The following is a 12,404-nucleotide window of genomic DNA, read 5'->3' on the forward strand; positions in this document are numbered from 1 at the left end:
CCTTAAGTTGATTGTCTAGCTGACTTAATATCAGTATTTCTTGTCTTCTAAAAAAGAAATTTAAGTAAATAATTTTACTATGAAGTGATATAAAGTCTCTATAATTGTTATGATTGTTATAATTTTCTATTTAATTCATGCATTATTAAGAAGTCTGTTTTTAAAGTTTTGAATGTATGGATAATCTTGTCACTATCTTATCATTTATTTTATTATTGCATTTCATTTTTAAGCACCATGTTTAGTAAATGTAATCTATGCAATGTTACTATTTCAAATTTGTTGAGATTACCTTTATGGCTTAAACTAACATCAAGTTTTATAGTTTTAAAAAACATGTTGATCAATTTTAGTAATGTACATATTTCTAGAAAACTGTCAGTTTCTTGTAGGTTTTCAAGTGGATAAACATATTTTTTATGTGTGCTCTACAAAAAGCTCTGTGTATCCATTAGCTCAGAGTTTCCAATTACATTACTAAGCAATTTATGTTGATAATTATTTTTTCTCGCCGATGCTGTGAGATTGTTATCTCTTGGAATGACCACACTGTTTTAATGAATTGTTTGAAATTCTGTCAAATTTTGCTTAACACATTTCCAGGTTCTGCAATACTTACATCTTCTTAGTGGATTAGTTTATTTGTGCGCAAAGACCTTCCCCCTTTGTCCTTTTTTAGTGTTCTTCCGCATTAAATTTGATTTTTTTTCTGATATTAATATTGTCCTCCAATTCTTAAAAAAATTAGTACTTTAAATCATGGTCTGGAGACCCCTGCGGGTCCCTGAGATGCTTTCAGAGGTTCTTCAAGAGCAAACTCTTTACTTAATACTAAGACACTCTTCATCGTTTCTCTCCTCAGTGTCTTGTGAGTAACCACGAGCTTTCCGGAGACTACGTGACATGTAATAGGTCAACAGATTGAATGAAGACACAGATACGATGATCCAGCTGTCTTCTATTAGCCAGACATGAAAGATTTGCAAAAATGTAAATTAATGCAACTCTTCACACTAGTTTATTTTTCGTTTTAGCAAATGTAGTCATTTAAAGAAAATAGGTTTATTATTTTAAAAGGCACTAACAAATATTTCTTTTAGTTTTTATTTCTTTATTTTTAATAAGGTTAATATCAACGAATATAACCCATATACTCAAAAGCTTTTCTGGGGTTTCAATAATTTTTAAGAGTGTAGACAGTTCTGAGGCCAAAAACAATCAGGGACTTATGCTTTATTCCAAACATCTTCATTGGCAATGTTTCTCTATTAAGTCTTTATGGAATGATTCTTAGAAACAGCATGTCACTTGAAAATTTTTTTTAAAAAAATTCAATCTCTCTTTTAGTTAGCAACTTGATTAAATTACATATATTTTGATTATGATGCAGTCAGCTTATTTTTCCTGCTTGTGCTCTATTTTTCATATATCTTTCCTTTACCTTACCCCAATATTTTACTCTTTTCCCAGTCTATTGAGTTAACCAAATTTTTTCTCTACCAATTTATTTCTAAGTAGATTATCACTCATAGTCTTATCATAAAAGGCCAAGATGTGATCATATTCTTCATATAAAAGATCATATTCTTCATATTCAAGATTATGTCTTTAAATCAGTGTCCTTATTTTTTCACTTAAAAGAAATGTGGAGAATCTTGCACTATTTTATTTCTCAGCATCTTCAGATTGCCACCCAATTTCCCAAAACACATATCCAGCATTCCTGTAACTCTGCTTTGAGGGGTAGAATTTTTAGCACATCTTCATTCTTACATCCTTTTTCAAAAGTCATGATTGTTTTCCAATGAAATTTTTTTTTTTTTGCTTTGAGAGAAACTATTTTCTCCCTTTACACCTTTAATGGCTTCTTATTTTCTATGCAAACAAACAAACAAAAAACCTTAGATGAATTTAGGCTAACATTTAAGCAGTATTAATCCACTATTCTTCTATTTAGAATGCACACTTACACTGAACAGCATTATAGGGCATTTCCTCGACATGCTCCATCATTTACCATCTCTGTGCTGTTTCTGTTCTCTCCTTGTGCCAAAATTCCCTCCTCAGCCTTTGTATTTCCACAACTAGCTCGAACCATGGTCTGGTTCCCATGTTCCTCCCACCTCAAAGACCCCCCTGGGAAGCCCATATGGAAGCAATTCCCAGGCACCGAATGCTTAAGCAGTTCATATCATTCAAAATGCAGGTATCTTATGCTGCATTAATTTTAATTATTTGAAGTTTTATCCTATTTTCCCAATTATATTGTAAGTTCTTTGAGGGCAGAAATTATTTAAAACCATTGTTGAATCTCCCACTTCACCAAACACAAGATTATTCAGAAAAAGTTCTGAAAATTAATAATTTTCAGGAATATCGCAGTCAAAACCACCTGGCAGAGAGTTAAGCAATTACTTTTTGGCTTTCTGATACGAGACCGTAATACCTTTCTGGTGTAGGAAAATATTCTTAGCACACGGCAGGTACCCTCGGTTTGGGCACATCAGGAATTATTCTGTCATGGGCTGAGAAGAGGAGAGCTGCAGTTGGATGTCTCGTACAGTCATGCTCTGCACGCACAGCTTCAGCTGAACTTCAAGGAACAACAGAAAGAGTTGTTCTGGCTACTACCATGCCATCTGCCAAATCATCTCAGGGCCCTACTAGAAAAGAGCTAAAGAAATCACTACCTTCCCAACCCATTAGCAACATCAGTCCATGGACATGGATTCTAAAGCATTTTAAAACATTTTCCTGCCTGACCAGGTTGTGGCACAGTGGATAGAGCATTGATCTGGGATGCTGAGGTCTAAGGTTCAAAACCCCAAGGTTGCTGGCTTGAGTACTGGTTCATCTAGCTTGTGCGTGGGCTCATAGACATGATGACCCCATGGCCACTGGCTTGAGCCTAAGGTCACTGGCTTGAGCGTGGGCTCATAGACATGACCTCATGGCCACTGGCTTGAACCTAAGGTCGCTGGCTTGAGCAAGGGGTCACTGGCTCAGCTGGAGCCTCCCCCCACCCCTGTCAAGGCATGTATGAGAGAGCAATGAACAACTAAAGTGCCACACTTATGAGTTGATGCTTCTCATCTCTCTCCTTTCCCACTGTCTGTCTGCCCCCCTCTAAAAAATCTAATTATATTAAATAATTTTATCAATAACCACAATGCACATCAGAAAAAAGAAAGGTAGATTATTGAAATACAGTGGGCCTACCTTATACAGGATGGCATTTGCTGACAATGATTTTACTTATCCTGAGTCCCTCCATGTTCTCAAAAGACATGTGCTACCATCTAATCTACAGGATATATTTGTGTATGCAAAATGTGACTTACAATTGATTTCCTTAATCCACTCTTCCAAATATAGAAGTCATCTGCTCTCTTCAGTTTAGCTCAACAAAAAATTATCAAGACTGTGCTATTTTCCAGATAGTATATTAGGCAATAAGTATGTGGAGATGAATAAAACACAATCTCTGTCCCCAGTGCTCTGGAGGCAGAGGAGGTAATAAACACCTAAGCAGATAATGTCGATATAATGTGGTAAGGTCTCTAATAGGCTTAACGACGCATACTGGTTTCAAGAAAGGCATCCATGATGAGCTCACCCTTGGCTGAATTCTTGAAGGTGGGTATAAGTTAAGCAGATGACTGTCAGTAATGCATTTCAGACAGATGTATCAAGTACTGCATTCTGTGGTCAGCTTTTTAGAAACACTACAAGGTTGTAGGGCGTACGAAGAATTGGGGCCAGCTGGTTAGGTGGCAAAGAGAATCCTACACTGCATTATGATTTTAGCTGAGAGCTAAGCTATGTTTACTATCTCCCCAACTCTGTCATGTGGGAAAACTAGAATCCTAAAGAACAAAGCAGATTATCTTGGGGAGGGGGAATATATATATATATATTCTAATTAATCACCCTTTCAGAAATTCACACGAGAATTTTAAAGGTTATGAAAAGTCCTGGAGTCAAGAAGCTGGCTTCATGTTAACCCAGCATTTCCCAGACTTATTTGGCCTCTAATCATTTTTTCACAGAATAACTGTTAACATCCCGTAATGACTCAAGTGTTTCACAAATCACAGTTTGGGCAATACTGGATATAAGCAATGGAGCGGTTCCTGGGCTCATCACTTTACACATATGTTGATAAATTTGGACTTTATTTGGCATTCAGCAGGGAGCCATCAACACTGGTCCAACAGGAGGACTCCTGATTGGAGCCACGACTTGGGAATGTAACGCAACAATGATGTAAGGATGGACCGAGGGGAGGTGGGCGGCCGGCTGGAACGCCACAGAGGAGCATTCGTTCTTGGAACTGTTCAAAACACAAAACTATAAACATATGTTTTGGAAATGTTTTTAGATTGAATGAATTCTATGATAATATACTAGGAAAATTTCTTTGAAAATCCCTAACAGATGCCAGCAAGAGCACTATCCACTTTACCATCAGTTCACGCGTGCTGGGTATCTCAGGGGGCACGACGCACGGAGAGACTGGAACCACCAGAAACAAATTGTAGCAGGCTTGCCTGGTTGTCATCCTGGAGGAAAAGAAAAATGATCAAGATAAAATAATTAACTGCAGGTGGATTCAATTACTGTAGTCAGTCACTACTCAGTGATTTATTAAGCACCCACAGGGTGCACAGAACTCCACTAGGTTCTTGTGAACACTTATAAAGATATCAGTAATAGAGATATTTTCTACCACAATAATATGCAATTGGCATTGGAATTTGAGTAAAAACAGGGCTCCCTGTGGCTCACCAATGTTGACTCACGCAGAGGAGGGCAGCCACAATGAGCTGTCACCAAACAATCGTGCTCAGTGTCCAAAAACAAAACCAAACAGCCTTTTTAGGCATCTCATCATCTGAGAAGTTATTGAAGTAGATAATGTACAAAGTTTTAACAATTCCTAAGTCTATAATTAGGTAAAAATCTGGGGATAGCTCAGAGAGCCTGGGGCACAAACAAATCTAGTACCTCGGAATTGGGCTAGCAGATAATTTTAATATTTGTTTGGTCAATTAGAAAATACTTATCAAACACAAATGCATGTCTGGCACTGAACCAGGCACTGAGGATAGAGCAGTGAACAAAATCTTATCAGGTCGTTGTCCTTGTGGAGGTTGAATTCTGTTAATAGAGAGAGATCTTAAACAAGAATAGTTACTGATATATATATAAACAAGATATAGATATAGACATAGATATAGATATCAGTGTGATGATTAAAAATGGTGAGAAATGAAGCAGAGTAGAAAAAGTAGGGACTTCCAAAAAGTTGGGAGAACTTGAAAAAAAATGTTTCAGGCAGAAGAATTAGCAGGTGCAAAGGCCCTGAGGTACGACATCTACCTGTGGCTAGATTGGAAGGAAAGAGAGAAAGAACAGTATAAATGAGGTGAAAAATAGCAAGATGTAGATAATTTAGGGATGGTGCAATGAGTCTAACTTTTCTCTGAGTGGGATAGACACATTTAAGAGTTTTAAGGTGAGGGCAGATGAGATCTGACAGGATTTTAAAAGATCACTGTGGCTGCTGGATTTGAAAAAGACTGGAGGGAGGGCTGAAAAGGCAAAATAGGCAAACTAGTCAGGAGGCTTTCACAGTAATACAAGTGGAGTAGATGAGTTTAAGTTAACTAGTAATAAGCTTTGGGAGGGTTAGTATGGTATAAGAAAGCAAGACAAAGCACCAGGACACTGAAAATAGATTCAAGGCAGTGATTATTGATGGATTGTAGGATTTGGGACAGATGTGATATGAGAAATGAAAAAGAAAGAGTCAAGAAATCAAATAGATTGTATATGCTAGTGAGACCAAAAATGTATTAATATTTGAGTACAAGAGGGAGTAAAATTGCAAAGTAATGGATAATAATGATGAATAGGATGATCAAAACAGATATGTTGGTGAATTAGCATTTTTCAATAGTGGAAAAGTTTCAGGGTTTTAAGACCACAGTGAGATGGGAGGAGAAGATAATTTGAGAGGGAAGGTCAAAGAGTTGAAGAGCCAGAATATTTAAAGGACACTATGTATTCATGGATATTGAAATTACAAAGAGTTTTTCCCCAAGAGTTTAGAATAGAAGGAAATTAAAAACTGAGAAGCTTGGGCATAAAAGGAGGAAGAGTAGAGCAATAGGAATTTCAAGGTGAGAGTACTTGATGTTAATCATAATTTTAGCTATTCATTGAGTTGTAGAAGAGCTCAGCCAGGGCTGTTATTAAAATTAAGGTAATGATTTAGTTGGTCTTGGGTAAGAGCTGAGATTCTGCAATTACCATATTGAAAGTGGAATTAATGAGAAAGAGAGACAGAGAGAGTTTGGATCAAGATTTCAGTGAACAGAAAACCAAATAACCTTCAAGAAAAACACTTAACTTCTTGTTTTCTTCCATTTTCTTTTCAAATACACAGGAACAAATTAGACTTTCATTCAGATGTGAACAGAGGAAAGGCAAGTATCCAAAATATTAAAGCTCAGTGTTGGGCAAATAAGTTTGTAAAGTTTATGTTATTTGGTTTGCTCACTTTTATTGCTAAAAATGGTTGCTGCAGGTCGCCGGTTCAAAACCCTGGGCTTGCCTGGTCAAGGCACATATGGGAGTTGATGCTTCCTGCTCCTCCCCCTTCTCTCTCTCTGTCTCTCTCTTCTCTCCCTCTCTCTCTCCTTTCTAAAATGAATAAATAAATAAATAAAAAGACATGGCTTTAAAAAAAATGGCTGCTGCCCACATGAATGGCACTGCCAGGTGATACTGCTAACTATCTTCCTGCTTGGGAAGGGGCATTGTTATGCTAATGTGCTGGAGGAGGGGTTTCATGCCAAAAAGTTTTAAGAAAGAAGAAGGAAGGAGGAGGCCATATTTTGCAAAATAAGAGAAGCAGCCAAGATGGCAGGGTGCTGAGGGAGAAGCCAGTTTGTGCAGAGAGGAGAAGGGAGGAAGTGTGCAGATGGGGAAACAGAGGTGAGGGCTCTTGTGAGCTCTACTGAGACTGGTGGGGGGCCGTTGATTCTAGGAAAACCTGGAGGTGTCAGTATCTTTGTGAATGCTTAATGAGTGGGTTTTGGAGCCCTGTGTGTTTGTGTTTACTCGCAAGCCAGGGGCAAAGCTAGAATAAAAGGAATGGCCCGCCATTTTTTGGCTCCGCAGTTTCTTTACCGTCTGTCTGAATCTAATGGGAACCTGCATGTGCCTGGCCGTGATGGCGGCAGCAGCCCTGGCTTTTACACTCAGCCATGAGCTAGTTATTACTGATGCCTTGTACATAACTACACGGTTTTAATATATGTCTAAAATGCAGTGCTTTGCACACTAATATTTCATTTAAGGAGTCAAACCAGAAAGGGAGAATATAATCTCTTTCCCAGAAGGAGTTACTGATGTTCTTTGCTGGCATTTTAAAGAGAGACCTTGGGAAAATGCCATGTTGCCTTGTCTGTTTGTTTAAAGAAAATACACCTCAAGGAAATGGGATTGTGGGCCAATGTGGTTCATAATGATTAAGAAAAAATTATTCTGATGCAAATTAAAACTCATTTCCTAAAGGATATTAAACTCAACATATTTAACGTAGGTATTCAAAAGAAATGCGTAAACCAGTCCATCTTCTAAAGTTTTGAAGCTAGCCACTCCACAGGGCTTTTAAAGAAAGGAAGAAGATCCTATTAACCTGTAATGTGCTTCCCTTGTTACAGTCAATAGAAGCAATAGATTTGGACCCCAGTGAATTCTCTTTAGCTGCCTCTGCTGCTGGCTAGGAGAAGAAGAATCAGAGAAAAATAAGGTTAAATCTTAATGAAAAATTGCAGGTCTTAGAGATTATGAATCAGATTGATGAGTTTTTCTTTCCTGAAGGACAACATGCAGATTAAAGAGCTTTTAACTGTTCTTGATGCAATCAAAAGGTTATGGTCCTCTGCTAAAAATTCAGTTTCAGCCACAGTTTACGTAAGTTGTTCACATTACTCACTCAGTAATGATGTACTGGGCCCCACTGTTTGTGGTCTGGTTCTCATTTGTTTGGTATTACATTCCAAGACTGCAATGACTCAGAAATGTTCCTTATTTTTTTACAGTAAGAAGAAATCGCATGCTTTGCCTGAAGCATCTCGTTTAATCACTTGTCTGTGGTCTCCCCACAATCTATCCAAACAGGTGTATATAAGTGAAGACTTCCACATACTGAGTGAGAAGAACCACATATCACTAACCAGAAAGTGCCTAAACTTAGCTTCTTGCACTCATTTGACATTAGCAGTGTCAACACTAAGAGCTAAGAAGGGCTCCTGGTGGCTAACTGGGTTTAAATTTTACAAAAGCAGAGCCTAGCAGCATTTCTGCACATGGGTCTCTCATGCAAGCTGCACTCCACTGAGAACCCTGCACTAAACTGCCTGCCTGCCCTGTGTTTCTGCCATCTGAGCCAGTCCATATAAAGGAGTTCCTGGAGTCCTATTTCAACCAATAGGACTGTGGCTGTCCCTGGAGTTGCATAGCTCTGACCAATCAGAGTATCTCTATTCTGACCAATCAGGACAGTGACTTCGGACCAATCAAACTGCAAGGATTTGGTACCCTCATTTGCATGATAACAAACCAATCAGAGACCAGAAGCAGGGACTTCTATCCATTTGAGCCAGCTCTCCTCTGGCTGAGAGAGAGCACTGAAGAGTGAAGATTACCTTTCCTTGGTTGCAGCTGAAACACCGAAGATGTGTTGTAGAAATAGAACAGAGCTGCTTAGCTGATGAGAGGCCTGGCCCTGGGGCTGCTGTCTTCAGGCATCACAATGGGGCAGTTCCACAGCCCCGCTGTATCACTGTTTGCACTGGATCAAGTTTCCTTCTTCATTGCACCCTAAGCTGAGGATTCCTGTTGGCATTGAATGGGTGCCCAGAACAACTGGTTGACAACAGAAAATGTCAGCCCTTTGCAAAACTGTACAATATTTGCCCTTATCAGAGAATTACTGCTGAGTAATAACAAGTATGCTTACTTGTTTTAGAATACAGGAAAACTTTCCAGGATAAATCATTATCAAATATTTATGACACCTCTCAAGTATGTATGAGGAAATGCAAAAGGTGTCCCCAAATCGATACAATATGCAAGAACTGTGAGAATTTTGTTCTACGTGGACATGGAAGATAAAAGTAGGGGCAACAGGTAAAACAAAAACAAACACATAAACAAACAAATCTCAAAAAGGGTAGATCCCTGAAGACCTCTAGGCAGAAAGAGAAGTGAAGGGGCAGATAAGGAATTAGTCTCCAATATCTGTTTCCTGCAAACCCATTCATTAAATTAACAACAACAACGAAATGCAATCTCTTGTGATGTAAAAATTCCCATGTTTAATCACCATAATCAGTTCGGTTGACTGATTTTTTTTCTGTCTCCTGCAGAAAGTTATAGCACCTTCTCCCACCAGCCAGAAACCAGAAATAAACGGACATCTTTAGTGGAAGGTAATCTCTTCCAAAGAAAAGTGTTTAAATGAGTACTCATTAATAACATTCTAAACATAATTGAGTATAAATATAAAGTACCATATAGCAGAATTTACTTATTATATAAGAGGATTGTCACTCCAAAGGGTCCTAAGGATATAAAATACAGGATGATAGAATTTTGATCATGGAAGGAAATTTGGACAGAATAAAAGCACAAAGGAAAGATTTGGGTAATCATTCTGGTGCACATCAACAGAGTAGCAACAGGTGACTGGGATGACAGACTATCTGAGAGCTGCCCCACCTCAACCCCTGGCCCCAGGTATGGCCCTGAAAATAATCTTTCAAAGAACCTCAGAAAAACTTGGAGGAAGAGAGTTTCAAGGCCTGATAGAAGTTCAAGTAAGCCAATTAGAAGTCAAAGCAAAGGAATCCAGTGCTAGTCTCTTAATTACTTGAAATTCCTTAAATAGGGACTTTTAATATGAAAAGGATACTCTATAAAGCCATATTTTTATATTCAGTGTCCACATCAAATAAGTTGCTTGATGTAAGACTCCATTTCTTGCTCACTTAACTCACTCAGAGTTACTTTTTAAGAAGTTCCAGTTGCAAAGGGAAAGGGAAACAGTAACAGTAATTTATTGGATTAAAGAAGTATTTTTTCCCCTCGGAGGTATAACTGTTGCAGCATAATCTCTAAGCATATCACAATCTTGATTATTTTGCACATTGTAGCCAAGGGGTTCTTTCTTGTATTTGTGTGGTGCCAAGATTTCTAGCTATGACTTCCTTCCCTGATGTAGGAGAGAAAGTACTTACCCCCAAAAGAAGAAAATCTTTTATATAGAGAGACAAGAAACAACAGTAACTATTGCATTTACCCATCGCCTGAGCTTCCCAGACTTGCCACACTGTTCTTGAATTAGTTAATGAACTCTTATGGATTTCTGGTATAACTTCTCTAAAGCTCAGTCGACTGCTCTATAAATGAAAGCTACATATTACGAACTCCAAAAATCACATCCAGCTCAACATTTTATGATTCTGCTCCCACAAATCCAGTTGTTGCAACCCTATTATCTTCCAGGAATCGAAAAAGCAACATTGGAGTAAATCAGCAATGTTCAAGGTGGTCCATAACCGTCTTCTGAAAAAACAAACAAACCAGATATGATATATTCCAGTTGAGGCAGATGTAAGGTCTCTGTGAGTTCTTGCAGATCAGTTTTTTGTGTTTGTTTTTTGTTGTTGTTATTGTTTGTTTGTTTTTGTGACTCAGCTATGACTGTGCTCAATTCCACAAGTTCTTTACTGTGAAAGTTGTCAAGATCTATGCATTTAACTCCCCCAATCTAAGTCATTTTTATCTGTCTCTACTCGAGTGTCTCTCTGCCTCTTGTCACATCACTGACTGCTCAAAATATGAGCTGCTGGCTTACATCTGGGAGGGAAGAACCAAGTAAAAAGAGCCTTCCTGTCACCATCCTTTTTTTTTAAGTGCTTTCTTTTTCTTTTGATAAAAAGAAAGTACTTTTCCATATCCTGCCACATTATGCTTTAAAACAGTTTTATATATCTTGAGAGCTGCATCTGTATCTTGCTCCTATAGTTTGGTTATCAACCACAGCAGAGTAAAATACTAAAAACCAGTGGACTTGGAATGGAGACATCTAGTTTTTTACTGGACAGTCCTTGGAAAGTGCTCAGAATCTCTGAGCTTCTGTTTCCCTACCTTTAATGTTAGTATGTCAGTAGTTCAGTATTTGACCTAAATACTTCTTCCCCTTCTTCAAAGGTCCTTTAATGCTCCTCACCGTTGGACTCACCTCTGAAGCATTTCCATTTATGTTTGATTGATGCATCAACATCTTAATTATATGAGTAAATAAAGATAGAATCATAGAATTTTAGAGTCAGATGATTTCTGGCAATGATACAATCCAACTCATATATTTCATGGAGAAAGTAAGAAAGTTCAGAGAAATTAAATGACTTCTTATATAAATAGTGACATGGTTGGAAACAAAAACTAGGTCTCGACCTCTGGTATCTTTAATTTCTGATGTCAGTGTTACTGTTTTCATAACCCTATAGAACCTCATTCTCTTGTATGCCATATTCTATCTGAGGGAAGAGGAACAAGAAGCATCCTCTATCAAATATCAGTTGATGGGGAAGATGGAACAGGAGAAAGAAGTGGGGGACGCTAGTACTCTGGATGGCAGAGGTCAATGAGAGGCAGAGTGAATGCCCTCTCAGGTTCTGCCCAGTGTCCAGCATCTAAATGCCCTTAAACAGCTTCAGAGAGAGCAGGTAATAGAGACCCTCACAGAAGAGAAGGAGCCTTTCCTCAGAAGAAAGCCACATGAGGAGTCCTACTACTAAGGGGACGGCCTCACAGACTTCAAACAGCAATCGCTCTGACAACTTCTGAACAGGAAGGATTGGGCTAAGCCTGGGGCGTGTAAGAGAAAAGAGCCGAGACGCAGCCTCAAAGGACTGCCCGGTGAGGTGGGCAGGTAAGTCAGTGAGGACCATGCAGGACCTGCTGTGTTCTGCAGGGTGCAAGGCCATTTGCAGGTGGGGCACCCCGGACGGTCTTCGAGAGGAGGGGAATTCTACAGGAGGAGGGGACAGTGTCTGGGGGAGCAAGAGAGTAAGGAACGGCCAGCATCCTGGGGTGCTGCTGGCCAGGGGTGGGGTCTTGGGGTGCTGCTGGCCAGGGACCAGGTTTGGGGGCTCCTGGCCAGAGGCTGGGTCCTGGGGTGCCGCTGGCTGAGGGCCAGATCTTGGGGTGCTGCTGGCCAGGGGCAGGGTCCTGGGGGGCTCCTGGCCAGGGGTGGGGTCCTGAGGTGCCGCCAGCCAGGGGCAGAGTCCTGGGGTGCTGCTGGCCAGGGGCCAGGTTTGGGG

The sequence above is a fragment of the Saccopteryx leptura genome, chromosome 1 (genome assembly GCF_036850995.1).
Source record: "Saccopteryx leptura isolate mSacLep1 chromosome 1, mSacLep1_pri_phased_curated, whole genome shotgun sequence".
In the NCBI taxonomy this organism is placed as follows: domain Eukaryota; kingdom Metazoa; phylum Chordata; class Mammalia; order Chiroptera; family Emballonuridae; genus Saccopteryx; species Saccopteryx leptura.